Below are 14749 nucleotides of genomic sequence, written 5' to 3'. Positions count from 1 at the left end.
ACTGAATGCCGATTCTTCAACAGCATGATCTACAAAATTTCGCTTATCCAGATCCTCCCGAATTAAGAAACGGCCTGCCATGAAACGAAGATGCAATCACAAACAGCGAAAAAGGATAATACCTTTTGCCAATCTATATACTCCCTGGCTGTAGAAAGAGAGATAACGCTATGAGGCATTCTAAAATCATCCAAGTTAAATATATTGCAATGCGTTCAAACAAAATCATGCCATTGGATACCACCTTTGAACAAAAGAACGATGCCAATAAGTAATGCACCAATGTTTGTGCAATCAGACACAATGTGCTGCTTCCTTTCGACTGCTGTTAGGGAAAAGGCAGGCTATGAATTCAGGGTTTCGAGCACCTTATCGTTACACAGGGACAGAGCTTTTTGGCGTGCAGCCCTGTTAATTGGGATGTGGTGAGATTTTGTGAAAATAAAACAAAAGTCAATGGCTTTCCATGTTATTGACTTCGCAAAACATTTATATTTAAATGATAGTGGAACTGATAGGCAATGCCTCATGTATCATGCCTGGATATTATACAGGTTAGCAATGCTTCGGGTCTGATGTCGGTAAGAACGTATGCTTGACCAATACCATATATTTATTGTGCATCTACGTCCAGTTAATGTCTGGATCTCTTTTATTTACAAATTGAATTTACCTAGCGTATATAACGTAGGAAAGCGTAGCAAGGTTCTCCACTAAAGCGCCCTCAGGCACACATTGACATTGAGTCACCAATTGAGATTACAGTCCAAAAGCTTGCTAAATGACTTTGGCCTGCAGGAAAAATCTCAAAAGGAAGAGCAAGAGCGAGATAAACAGTCAGCGACGTTTAGAGAGAGAGTTTCAGATCATAAGACCGAGGCAGTCGAAAACACAGTCATCATTGGTGGAGAAATTACAATAAGGATACGCAAGAGACCAGAACTCGAGCAACACAGGGATCCCCGAGGGTTGTACGACAGGAATAGTCGAATTTCAACGTATAACATGCATTGATGAGCGTTTCCTCAGCAGATGAGCTGAGGCAGCGTCGCAGGGCGTGTTTAACGAGGTGGAAGTAGGCGGAGTGGACGGGGATATGGAATCAGATAATTTCGGACCTCTTCCACAAAGTATGCTTTTAACAATCAACTATTTTCGCTGTGTCTTCCGCCGCCTAGGCTCCTATCTGTGGAATTTTTTCATGAAACCTCTCAACCATTTGATTACCACTCTCCACCTGAAAGCGCTTCTTTACAAAATGACCATTTTACGGTACTCAATCGCTCCTTCGTCAAGGGGTTGTGTTAAGGGGCAGCACGGTAGCATTGTGGATAGCACAATTGCTTCACAGCTCCAGGGTCCCAGGTTCGATTCCGGCTTGGCTCACTGTCTGTGCGGAGTTTGCACATCCTCCCCGTGTGTGCGTGAGTTTCCTCCGGGTGCTCCGATTTCCTCCCACAGTCCAAAGATGTGCAGGTTAGGTGGATTGGCCATGATAAATTGCCCTTAGTGTCCAAGATTGCTCTTAGTGTTGGGTGGGGTTACTGGGTTATGGGGATAGGGTGGATGAGTTGACCTTGGATAGGGTGCTCTTTCCAAGAGCTGGTGCAGACTCGATGGGCCGAATGGCCTCCTTCTGCACTGTAAATTCTATGATTCTATGATTAATAGCGTTAAGCTATCGCAAGGTATTGTTTTTACATGTTCAAATTTATTTATAATTTACGGAAGACCTGGCTCTGCTACATAAAGCGTCCTTGCAGAAGCATGTAATCGATGATTGGGAATTGGTATATGTTGCAGCAACTGAAGAAGATGCTTTCGGTACTCCCAATCTTCACTTAGAGAATTTTTGGCTCACCCAATACTGAATGTTCTGGATGATATACCAAATGCATTGTTGGGGTCAAATTGGGTAGTTGCTAAATGTTACCAGCGTTTATGTGGAATTTGACCTTGCGTTTTCGGATACTGTAAGCGAGGAATCAGCGTGAAGGTTAGAAATAGGAACGAGGAAAAATTATCCTTGGGGCGCTGCACAGGCGACACACTTCCGATTCCGAACAGAGCTCTTAGACCTGGTTCTGTGTCTTTCACTGGATAAGTGGGAATGAAAGCAGAGAGGGGTATACAATGATGGACGACACTCGTTGAGGAGCTGGGTATGGAGATACGGAGCAAATGGTGCAGGGAATTCGAGCAGAGGAAGAACGGAGAGATTGACATGGTCACAGGCATATGAGATGTAATTTCCGCTATAGTAAGAACAGCTTCAATACTGCTATGTTCCAGAAACCTCATCGGAACAATTCAAATAGAAACTGTCGAATAGACGGCCATAGATTTAAGAGAAGCCAACATGATCAAGAATTTTGAGTGGAAATGGAGATTAAACGGGTTAGTATCTTAAAAGATGATTTTTGGAGTAGGTGACGATGGCAGATCTGGATGGCATAGTGCACAAGGCGAGGAAACGTGTAAGAATATTCGCTAACATCGAGTACAGGACCACGGTAGCTGGTATGCAGTTTCGTGGGAGCATCTGCAAGCAAAAAAGTTAGAATAGGCAGCTTTGACATGGCATGAGGAGAGGGGAGAAGTTACAGAAAATTGCGAGTTCAGTGTTGGATAAGGTTGGGCGGGGACGATAGCTATAGAATAAGTTTGACCTTCTGGGCTAAGAGGATAAAGGGAAGCAGCAAATGTCGCTCATGGGATTGTCTCAATCTTAGTCATTACTAAGGCTCGGAGACCATTACCCTTGTTTAACTGGTAATTAAAAGCTATTTGTATTTATAAGGTTAACGTTGTTAATAGTGTGTTAGTTATAATGTTTGTTTCAATATACCGGTACGTGGAATTATGCCTGGAGCGAAATATTCCTACCTCACAGTATTACATATTAAATTAAATATAGGGGTGTCTGTCCAGTAACCTAGAAACCGTTGGGGGCTGTTCTGGGATCGTAATATCAGTGAATCATAGGACTAAGCTTTGGAGGAAGACGGACCTAATGGCTAACTGGAAAGAGATGGGTTGGCCAGGGAGAGTGTACTGCCTCACAACAGTCAGTGATTGGTTCCTGTGTGATGCTTTCTGAGAGAAATGAGAAGAACTGTTTAGATCTTGAAATGAGAAGGAACACACTATCTCACTCACTTGCTAGAAGCACTGCTTTATTGTTCGTAACCAGAGTGCATGAGGCATTTTTATTGTAAATTTAAAAGCATCCTGAACCCATAGAGAACACAGACAACCTGGTCAGAGAAACCCATCTCAAGCCTAGAACGAATATGTACTGAAACCAAAGCCTGAACTTCCAAAAACACTAACTAGCATTCATCCCAGTGCATCAAAGATCCTTTATCCTTCTACTTTATTGATGTTTTCTCTACCTATCAACCATCCTTTACCCTCGACCCATAGAATCAGAGAAACGTTACAGCACAGAAGGACACCATTCGGCCATATTTTCCATGCCCACCCGAGGAAACACAAGTGTTATTTCTATTCTGAACTTCCTGCTGCACCCGATCCTGTAGCTTACAATACTTACGGTGCAGATCCAAGTACTTTTAAAAAGAGTTTAGGGTTAATACCTCCACCACCAACTTAGGCAGAGAACTCCAGACACACACTACCATTTGCGTAAAAAAAATGTTCTTCCTCATGTCCCCTCTACACCTTCTGCCACTTATTGTGAACCTATGTCCCCTGGTTGAAGAATTTTCCACCAAGGGAAATAATTTTATCCTGTCCACTCTATCACTTTCCCACATAATTTTGTACACCTCAATTAACTCACCCGTCAGCCTTCTTTTTCCAGGGAAAATAGCTCCAACCTATCAAATTTCTCCTCGTCTCTACACATCTCTAGCCCTGCCAACACTCTTGTAAACATATTCTACACTCTCCAGCGAATAGTCGTTCTTCCTGTAAGGTGGTAACCAGAACTGCACGCAATACTTCAGTGGCCTCACCAGTGTTTTAAGCAATTCCAACATTATACCCTTACTTTTGTATTCTGTACATCTGCCATTGAAGGACAGGATTCCCTATGCTTTTTTAAACTCTTGTCTACTTTAACCAGTGCCTTAGGAACCTGTGTACTTGTACACAAAAATCTCTCACTTCATCTACCCCTCTTTGTATATTCCCATTTATTGTGTACTCTCTATAACTGTTTGACGTCGTTAACAGCATGACCTCACACCACTCTGTGTTAAATTCCATCTGCCATTTTATCACCCACTCCAGTAACCTATCAACATCATTTTGGAGATGATAGCTGTCCTCTACACAGTTCACCACTCGGCCAATCTTTGTATCGTCTGTAAATTTCCAACCGTGGCCCTCACGTTCACGTTCAAATCATTGATGTATGGCACACGCAATATGGTCCCAACTCCAAGCCCTGTGGAACACCACTTGAAATATGTTTTCAATTCCAAGGGCAGCAATCGACATTACTATTTGTTTCCAGGTTCTAAGCCAACGTTTTATCCAGTTTGCCATATTGCTCTGTATCCTATAGTTTTTTTCTTGACCAATCCGCTACGTGGGATCTTGTCAAATTCCTTGCTGAAATTGATGTGCACAATATCCACACTACTACCTTCATTAGCACTTCTTGTCATTGCCTCAGAAAATACAATAAATTAGTGAGCAAGACCTTCTTTAGACAAATCCATCCGGAAAATCGCTGACTAATCCATATGTTTCTATGTGACACTTAATCCTATCTGTCAGGATTGATTCTAATTTGCCCACCACCACAGACATAAAACTAGCTGGACTATAGTTACTGCAATTCCCTTTGATCCCTTTTTAAATAATGGAACCACGTTCGCATTTGTTCATCCTCCGGTACCGCCCGTGTATCTAGTGAGGATTGGAAAATCATCCTCAGACCTTCTGCTATCTCCTCCCTGACCTCCTTCAGTAGCTTCGCAAACCACCCATCGGGCCTTGGCGACTTAACAGCTTTCAAAGATTCCAACCCTGCGAGTACATCCTTTTTCTTTATCATTATCTAATTCAATATCTCACAGTGCTCCTCCTGGACTACTATATCGGCAGCATTCATTTCTTTTGTAAACACGGAGACAAAAATGATCATTTCCAACCCCTCCCACAGCTTCTGCATCTACACCGAAGTTCCCTTCTTCATCTCCGATCGGTCCCACATTTTCTAGAACTATCCTTTTACCAGTAATGTATTGGTAAAACATCGTTGAGCTTTCTTTAACTTTACTTGCTAATCTTTTTTCATGGCCTCTCTTTGATGTCCCTATTCCCTTTTTTGCTTCTACTATGCTATCTGATGTGTTTAGTTCTCTGTGTCTATTGTACGTTTTCTTTGCCCCTTTATTCCTCTGGACAACCAGGGAGGTCGAGAAGTGACAGTACCAGTCTAATTCTTGGAGGGGACATGTCTACTTTGTACATTTAGGATCTCGTTCATTGGTCTTCCCACTGGTTTTCCACTGATTTATCCTCTAGCAGTGCTGTCCAGTCCACCATTGCTAATCACCTTCTCATTTCTTCAAAATTTGCTCTCCCCAGTTGAAAATATTTGCGCCTGTTTTATCTCTGTTCTTTTCCATGGTAATACTCAATCTAACTGAATTGTGATCACTAGGGGGGGCGATTACAATGTGGTATTGTCGCTGGATTAGTAAACCAGAAGCCCAGGGTAATGTTCTCCGGACCCAGGTTCGAATCCCGCCACTGCAGATGGTGCGATTCGAATTCAATACAAATCTGGAATTAAAAGTCGAATGATGACTATGAACTATTGTTGTAAGAACCCATCTGGTTCGCTAATGTCCCTTTGGGAAGGAAATCTGTCGTCCTTACCAGGTCTGCCCTACACGTGACCCACACCAATGTGGTTGACTCTCAACTATCCCCTCAATAGCAATTATGGATGGGCAATAAATGCTGGCCCAGCCGGCGATTCTCAAGTCCCGTGAGTGAATTAAAAACACTATCTCATATATGGTTGCCAACTGTCACTTCACCCTTTTGCCCTTCTTTGTTCCCCAAGACTAGGTCTAGAATTGTATCTCCTCTATTTGGGTTCTCAGGGTTTGTTACCAATTGGTTGAAAGGATTCTTCCTGGGCACCTGTTATTTGTTTGTCCCTATGTGTAAAAGATGGGGGACTAAGAAAGTTACATTTTATAATACTGTTCGTCATGAAAGGTTACTGGTGTGAACGTTTAAAAAAATGGCAACTGATGTTTATTGCGCCCAAAATACCATCTAACTTCACATGTGTTACGACTCCGGGTCAAGTGTGGTTGGAATTGTCGGCACACTAGCCCAGGGTGTTGTGACCGTCGACTAAAATGAATGTAGGCTCAACCTGCTCTATCATTCCTCATAACATAAGCCAACATCCTTTTCCAGAAGTCACCGAACTGAATGTTCTATCAAGTACTTCCGATGCAAATATATCCATCCTGAAAAGTGGCGAAAATTGCACACAGTTATGGTCTCAGTTTTATCATTCATATCTGAATGCAGGAAATTCGCTGTCATCCACTGCATTCTGCAGTCTCTATCAATTTAAATACTATTTTGATTTTTCGTACTTTCAACTGAAGTGGACAGTCTCAAATTATACTTCATCTTCTACATTTCTACTTCATCTATCTGTATTACTTTTCAGGTATTTTGTGTCGAGTCACAATTTGCTTTCTGATGTACATTTGTGTTGTCAATAGGCCACAGACATTTCTACGTCCACTGCACTTTTTGCGGACAGGCATTCATCCAAATGTCCATTGATGGGGGATTAATTTTTGGCGCAGTTCATATTCTTGGCAAGCTCACTGAATTATTAGCAGAGGAACCACAAGAACAGACGAAGAAAATAACCTTTTGAAGGATAAAACAAAATAACGGTGCCCTATCGTTCAAAAGGACAACGGCTCAGCAAGTAAAGGAGCAATATTGCTTAAAATGTTGCATAGATTTATTTCAAACAGGTAAGTGAATTGTACGAGGAAAATATTATTGTAAATTGTGCCATTATGCTTACCTACATAAAACACTTATGAAACTCAGGTGAAAGCTTCTTGTGTCTGATTTCAATACATTACAAGAGTTTATATGGCAGCTATCTTGTATCCTGAGATAGAAAAACGAATTAACAATAACTAAAACGGCAAGAATGAGCTAAAGAAATGAACTAAAAATGGCGAACTTGAAATGTCTACCCGAAAGGAAATATCTACCGTTTCTGGATCCTGCTGGAAAACCTTAAATATAATATGATAGATACAGACATTTTGAATAAACAGAAAGGAAGCAGTCGTAGTAAACGGCGAGAATTGATTTTTTTTTTCAACTGACGAGACGCAAGTTGCAAGAGTGTTTGCCAATAATTGAACGAAACTGTCCTTTGTCCTACCAGGAAATATTTACTCTGTGTGGAATGCTCAGCCAGGGAATTGAGTTTCGAGTGAACGGCAGTTTTGAACTATTTATTAGCATTTTGACATAGATCCTTATTTCAATAGAAGAGGAAAGTAAGTCGCACTTTTCGCGACTACAGGACAAACCAAACCTCCTTACAATCGATTAATTACAATTGAAGCAGAGTTATTTCATAAGGTAGAAGCGTGAGCGACATTATGCACTGAACACTCAGCAAAAAGCAAGAAATATATAACCAAATTATTTTTAGGTGTTGGTCTATCAACATGCATGAGTGAGTAATTGCTGTTTATGCCTCATAAAAAGTGGACACATCCCTCAACATGTCTTTAAAATATCAGTCTGGATTATATGCTCGAATTTCTAGAATGGAACTTCAGCTACAACCAAATGGAGCAAGTCTACTATAACAGTGCCAAGGATAATGTCTCAACGCCCAACAAACCATGTATCTAGTATGCAAAAGAGAACGATTGATGACATTCGCTACGTGCTTGCATCCGGGGTATGATTTTGAGCAAAACAATTCAAAACCAAATCGGATGTTACAGACAATGACGAAAATACCACCATCAGGATTTCTTCGGAATGTCCGAGGCTCAATCATCTTCTGCTCCGCGTGAATCCGCAGGTACTGAAGCAATCCATGTCCACATGCAGCAAGAGGTGGAACATTTCCAGCTGGTAAGCGGCAAGTAACATTCGTGCCACACGAGTGTCAGGCAATGAACATCTCCAACAAGAAAGAATCTAATCATTACCACTTGCCATTCAATAAACCATAAGATCAAATGACCGAGGAAGAAAAGTAGGCCATTCGTCCCGTCGTGTCTGCTACGCTATTAAATGATGTCATGACTGATATGATATAATCCTCAAGTCCACTTTCCCGCCTTATCACCATAATCCTTTATTCGCTTATTGATTGAAAACATTTCTATCTCAGCATTGAACATAATTAACGACCCAGCTTCTACAACTCTCTGCGGAAGAACTCCACAGATTCACTACCCTCTTAGAGAAGAAATTCCTCCTCATCTCTGTCTTAAAAGGGCCACACATTACACTGCGATTGTGCCCTCTGGTCCTAGACTCTTCCACAAGGGGAGATACCATATCAGCATCTATCCTGTTATGCTCCCTGAGAATCCAATATGTTTCGATAAAGTCGCCTCTCATTCTTATAAAATTCAATGGGTACAGACCCAACCTACTCAAACTTGCCTCATAGGAAAGTCCCTCCATACCAGGGATCAACCGGGTGAGCCTTCTCTGGTCTGACCACAATGCCAGTCTATCTTTCCTTAAATAAGTAGACCAAAACTGTTCACATTATTGAGGCGTGGTCTAATTAGTGCCTTTTATATTATTACCAACGCTTTCCGATGTTCATACTCCATTCCCTTTGATATAAAGGTCACCATTCCATTTGCCTTCGCTATTACCTGCTGAACCTGCATGCCAACACTTTGTGATTTATGCACGAGGACCCACAAATCACTATGTGATGAAGCTTCCTGCACAACCTGTCCTCTAAAATCATACCGATCTCCTTTACTCGTCCTAACAAAGTGCACACATTCACTGTTTTCTACATTATATTCCACCTGCCAAGTTTTCCCCGCTCATTTAACCTCACTGAGCAAAGAAGACATACCCTCCCCCCCAACCCCTCCACCCCCCAAAGAATAAGAGTGGTGCTTCCAAATCTAGACCTCCCTGGTTGCCTCGAAGAATAAAGGGGAAGATCAAACAGAAAAAGAAAACATACAATAGCCACAAAGAACTAAGCACTGCAGATAGCCCAGTCGAGCATAGAAAGTGAAGGGACGAGGTAAATAAGGAAGAAGGAAAACCAAGCGAGTCCATGAAAAAATATTAGCAGGTAAAGTTAAACAAACCCCAATATATTAGTGATAAAAGGTAGACTCTTTGTGTCATTCTCATAATTTGCCTCCCCCGCCCCCCTATTTTTGTGCCATCTGCAAATCTGGCAATAATACATTCATCTCGCTTGGTTAAATCATTAACATGTTATAAATAATCATGGCCCCAGTACTGATCCATGTGGCACTCCGCTACTTATTGGTTGAAATTCTGAAAATGCCCCACTTATTCCAATTTTCTGTCATCTATTAGTTAGCCATTTCTCTATTCATGCTAATATATTACCCCAAGGCCACTAGCTCTTTTCTTACCTTCTAAACAAGTGACCACTGCCATTGTAAGGAACCCTCTTGTGAATTCTCGGTGGACTCATGTTTCTGTTTTAATTCCTGTTCTTTTGGCTGTTATAATTCCTGCACCTTCGCGTTGCTGGGGTGTGCATCTTTAATTAAAATAAGACAGGAGCAGGAGATGCTGACGTCAGTGGTGACATGCCTTGATTGATTTGGCTGACAACCAATCGGCTCCATTGCAATCCCAGGGCTAAGCAGGTTCTCGATGCGGATTGGTTCAGGTTATTGTATGGTCTCTCTCATTTTTGCTTTCAGTTTCGTTTTGGAGCAGCAGAGCTAATCTGAATCTTGTCAAGTATCTCAGAAGAGGGAAATTCTCTCTCAAATCTTAGTTGGATCGCCCTTCAGGTACATGGTGCAATTTGTGAGTACTTAAAGATTGAAGCTAGAGATGGGAAAGGGGAACTTTCCAGATTCCCCTCCCATTGACGGTACCAGACCACTCAATGACCTTGCAAAAACTGCTGCTCTGACATTCTGTTTAACTGGGCCAAGATGTTTGTGAGTTTGCTGAAGGTGACCTCGTGTCGGAAATGGAGCAGTCCTGAAGTAAATCTTCTGGGGTAAGGCTCAGCCCAACGCATGTTAAACTGTGTCCCCAGAGGGGACCCCGCAGCCTGAGAGTCCGACCTAAGTGGTCCAACTTAAACGTCCAACCCAACTAATGGTTCAATACTGCGCAGCCTGAATGGATCACCGTCTACAAGGTCTTCAACATCAGCAGTGAATATCCTGAAATCTCTCATACCTCTTAATTCCTCTCATTTTTTAAACCTTTCTACCACCTTTACCATGTGTCTATTTTGTGTGTGTCTGGAGAAGGGAGGTCTTGGGAATAGGTAGACCAGTAGGCCATCATTGCATTATTTCCACTACTCTTGTTTAAATAAACAGTTTGCTTTAGTTTTATTTATAAATCTGTTGCCTATAACTCATTGGAGCAGTTAAGGATTAACCGTTTCAGGAAAACAGCCAACTAATTGGTTCATTCACTTATGTTGGAACTCTGGGTTGTGTGGTGCTGGAACTGACTGTGCACTGTGCCAGGGTGTCGTAACAACACGTGGAAGGACAAGTGTAGCAGATACCTCGGAACACCACTACTGGAGGCCCCCTTTAAGTCACTTGTTTTCCTGCCTTGGAAATAAAGCACTATTCCTTCAATGTTGCTGGGTCAATATCCTACAACTCCCTCCAGAACAGCACGTTTGTTGCACCTCCACCTCAGGTACTGCAGTGGTACAAGAGGCAGCTCGCCACCATCTTGTCAACGGCAATTAGGGATGGGAAATAAATGCTGAACCAGCCAGCGACATTCAAATACAAAAAATAAATATGTAGAATACGTCCCGAGATGAGTCCTTTACTCCCGACGGGAGAGACTCCCCAGAGGTGGCAGCACAGTGTTATACAGTAAGGAGAGAATTGACCTGCGAGTCATCAATGCTGACTCTGAACCCCATTAAATCTCAAATCATCAGGTCTGACATGGGAAAGGAAACCTCCTGCTGGTTAGCACCGACTGCCTCGACCCACCCTCCGATTGACTGAATAATTAGTGGTCCTCCATGTTGAACACCTCTGCAAGAATTACTGAGGGTGGGAAGGGCAAAGAATGTATTCTGCGTGGTGTCTTCAACGTCTATTAACAAGACTAACCAGGCAGAAGCACTCGTGACCGAACTGGACGAATCCTAAATGATACCACTTCTGGGCTAGGTCTGTATCAGGTCACCGAGGAATCAACAAGACAGAAATATCTACGTGAAATCGCCCTCACAGGTCCACATGTCGCCGATGCATCTGTCCATAACATATTGATAGAAGGAATCACAGCACAGACCTAGTTCAGACAACGGCTCGTATTCACATGACGATGTCCTTCATCGTGTTGGGCGCAATGGGGTTGATTTCAAACAGATATTGCAACTCAAAACAGGGCATCCATAGGCATTGTGGGCCACTAGGAGCAGCAGAATTGTGTGCAACCATAATCCGTAACGTCAGAGAGAGAGCATGCATAATAAATCTGATTTTATTTTTGATGAGGGTAGTGCAGTTCATGTGGCTTCTGTGGCTTTCAGCAAGCCTTTGACAAGTTCCCACATGGGAGACTTGGAAATAAGGCAAATGCACATGGGATACAGTGTAATTTGATATGATGGATTCAAAATCGGCTTAGTTGTAGACGACGGAGTGTGATGACAGAAGGCTGTTTCAGTGAGTAGAAGCCAGTGTCCAGTGGAGTACCATATGGATATGTGCTGGGTCTCCATTATTCGTCATTTCTATAAACAACATATATGACTATGTGGGGGAAGGATCAGCGAGTTTGGGGATGACACAAAGAATGACTGAGTGGTTAACAATGAAGTTGTGTATCTTGGGTTCGAGGAAGATATAGACGGGATGGTCAAATGAGCAAATAAATGGCAGTTGGAATTTAACCCTGAAAAGCATGAGGTGACAATGTGAAGTTCTGAGTAACAAAGGGACCTTAGCGTGTTTGTTCATAGATCTCTGAAGGCGGAAGGGCAGGTCAATAAATTTGTACTAAAATGCATACGGGATACTTGCCTTTATTAATCGAGGCACAGGTTACAAAATCAGGGAGGACATGTTGGAATTGTACAGACCTTGAATGAGGCCACAGCTGGAGTACTGTATGCAGTTCTGGTCGCCACATTATAGGAAGGATGCGATTGCACTGGAGCGGATGCAGAAGAGATCTACCAGGATGTTGCCTGGGATGGAACATTTAATATCTGTAGAGAGGTTGGATAGACTTGGGTTGTTTAAGATTGAGCTGAGAAGCCAGAAGGTCGACCAGATCGAGGTGAAAAGATTATGAAGCCATCGACAAGATGAAAAGGGAGCAACTGTTTCCCTTAGTTGAAGGGTTAGTCACGAAGGGACACAAGTTCACGTTGAGGTGCAGAGGGTTTAGGGGGAATGGTATGAAAGCCATTCTTACCCAGAGGGTGGTAACGGCGTGGAATGCACAGCCTGGGATGGTGGGAGAGGCGGGTTGCTTCACATTGTTTAATAAGTACCTGAATGAGCACTTGGCACGTCATAAAATTCAAAGCTATGGGCCAAATGATGGTAAATGGGAATCCATAGGGCAGTTAGGTGGTTATCTCGTGTCGGTGCAGACCGACGATGGGCCGAATGTTCACTTCTGAACTGTAATTCAATGATTCATGGCATGACATATCCCCAACTCTCCCATATCATCAAACTGGGGTATCAACCATGGCTCAATTAAGAGTGTAGGCGAGCATCTGACTTACCTCATATGAGATATCAACCTGGTGAAGCTACAGCATAACTATGTGTCAATAACTAAGCTCTGCAGTCCTGCCAAATTCCGTGTGAATGACGATCGGCAATCAACCAGCCAAATGGAGGAAGAGGCTCCACAAATATCCCCATGCTCAATGATAAGATAGTGCAATATTCAGTGTAAAACCAACGCCACTGCATTTTAAACCATGTTCCCTGAAGTGTTCAATGGAGGATCCATCTCGGCCTCCTTCTGGGCTTCCGGGCATCACAGTTGTATGTCTTCAGCAAATTCATATCACTCCAAGTGATTTTAAAAAAACCAGCGAACGGGACTGAATACTCGATCCCGACAACAGTCCTGCAATCGTCTTGAAAAGCTTTTCTCCAGAACTAGCCACGGCCCAAATCAAACTGTTCCAGTAATACTACAACAATAACATCTACGCACGGTAGGCACAGTTGGAAAATGGTTAGCACTGTTGCTTCACAAGGCCAGGGTCCCAAGTTTGATTCCCACTTCGGTCACTGTCTGTGCGGAGTCTGCACGTTCTCCTCGTGTCTGCGTGGGTTTTCTTCGCGTGCTCAAGTTTCCTCCCACAAGTCCCGAAAGACTTGCTTGTTCGGTGAATTGGACATTCTGAATTCTCCCTCATTGTACCGGAACAGGCACCGGAGTGTGGCGACCAGGTAATTTTCACATTAACTTCATTGCAGTGTTAATGTAAGCTTATTTGTGCAAATAATAAAGATTATTATTATGCACCACTGTCGAAAAGCGCCGAGCTACGTCCTGCACACAAAAACGAGACAAATCCAACTCGGACAATTACCACCCCATCAGACTACTCTCAATCATCAGCCAAATGAGGTAGACATCGTTGACCATGCTTTTAAGGGGCACTGACTCAGAACAAACTTGCTCACCGATGCTCGGTTTACGTGTCAGCGGGGAACTCAGCTCTTAACCACAATGCAGCCTTTGTCGAATTTTGGACACAAGAGCTGAAATAGAGAGGTGAGATGAGAGTTACGGTTCTTGATGTCAACGCAGAATTTGACCGATTGCGGCATCAAGCAGCCCAAGCAAAACTGAAGTCAATTGGAATCATAGGGAACACTCCCCACTGATTGAACTCATGCCTGGCACAATGGAAGATGATTGTGATTGTTGGAAGTCAATCATCTCAGTTCCAGGACATCACTGCAGGATTAATCAAGGACAATGCCCTAGGCCTAACCATGCTCAGGTGCTTCATCAACGACCCTCCCTCCATCATAAGGTCAGAGTGGGACCGTTCGCTGATCATTGCACTATGTGGCGCACCACCGGTGACTCCTCAATTGCTGAAAATGTCGGTGTCCATATGCAGCAAGACCAGGACAAAATTCATACTCAGCCAGATAAGTGGATGTCCGTGTGCCTGGAAATGAGCATTTCAAATAAGAGCGAATACAACTAATCTCGGCTTCATATTCAATGGCACTACCATCACTGAATCCCACGATATCAACATCCTGAGAATTATCATTACCAGAAACTGAACAGGACCAGCCATGTAATCCCACACCTTCAACATTCATCTTCTCCACCATTGATGCATTGTTGCAGCGCTGTTTACCATCTACAGGATGCACTGCCGAAACTCACCAAGGTTCCATTGACAGTGCTTTCCAAACACGTGACCTCTACTGATGAGAAATACAAGAACAAGAGATGCATGGAGACAGCACCATCTGCAAGTTCCCCTCCAACACACGCACCATCCTGATTAGAT

The sequence above is a fragment of the Scyliorhinus torazame genome, chromosome 7, assembly GCF_047496885.1.
Source record: "Scyliorhinus torazame isolate Kashiwa2021f chromosome 7, sScyTor2.1, whole genome shotgun sequence".
NCBI lineage: Eukaryota > Metazoa > Chordata > Chondrichthyes > Carcharhiniformes > Scyliorhinidae > Scyliorhinus > Scyliorhinus torazame.
Note: the sequence above shows the minus strand (reverse complement) of the source record.